General features: G+C 43.8%; 1 non-coding gene across 1 annotated transcript; it reads right to left on the reverse strand.

The window, feature by feature from the left end:
• Positions 1-474: 474 nt before the first annotated feature.
• Positions 475-593, reverse strand: LOC145407320 (5S ribosomal RNA). The gene has a single exon (XR_013898683.1). It is a non-coding gene; the product is annotated as a 5S ribosomal RNA (ribosomal RNA).
• Between the last annotated feature and the right edge of the window lie 267 nt (positions 594-860).

Below are 860 nucleotides of genomic sequence, written 5' to 3' on the forward strand. Positions count from 1 at the left end.
GAAGCAGCTTAGGTATATAGATAGATCAATCTATCTATATATCTATAAATATATATATATATAGATATAGATATTTACTACACTGGATGGTAGCCATATAACCAAAATTTGGCGCCTGGTGGTTTAGTGGGTAATTATTGCGCTCCAATCGGATTAAGCCGGTGAAGGTTTATATCCAAGGGATGGTTGGGGTTGATTGCTCATGTAATGCCACTCAGGGATGAGTGAGGCTGGTCACTCTCATCTTAAATGTCGGGACCAACTGCCTAGCCCCGGGCTCCTACGCTCCACATGGGGCAATGTAGGATAGGATGATGGCTGGCTGGATGGAGATATACTGTAGATATATATACAGTATATCCATCCATCCATTGCCAGACGCCATGTATCCCAGACGGGGTGGCCAAGGGCTTAGAGTTAATTGTTTTACAGGGAGGGGCACTAATCCTCCACCAACCCCACTTGACGTAGGGTTACCAACAGCATCTGGTGTTCCCAGGCGGTCACCCATCCAAGTACTAACCAGACCCAACGTTGCTTAACTTCGCTGATCGAACGGGAAGCGGTGTACTCAACGTGGTATGGCCGTTGGCATACAGTATATAATGTATATATATGTAACTCTGAGAAAGAATTACAAATATAAGTTTTCAAGGCACCCCGAGGGCTCTATACTAAGGCTCCAAGGGTGCCGTGACGCCCGCGGACAACAGGATGGGGACCACTGTTTTAAAACATATCACAGTCACTGTGAGATGGACTCCGTCCGGAAATGTATCTATCATTATTTACTGAATTTAACTGGGAAAAAATGGTTCTGATAAATGAAAATCCAATGTTAAAAAAAGAGTTTCATTCAA

This window comes from Coenobita brevimanus, chromosome 72, assembly GCF_032717465.1.
Source record: "Coenobita brevimanus isolate Jiangsu-jjx chromosome 72, ASM3271746v2, whole genome shotgun sequence".
Taxonomy (NCBI): Eukaryota; Metazoa; Arthropoda; class Malacostraca; order Decapoda; family Coenobitidae; genus Coenobita; species Coenobita brevimanus.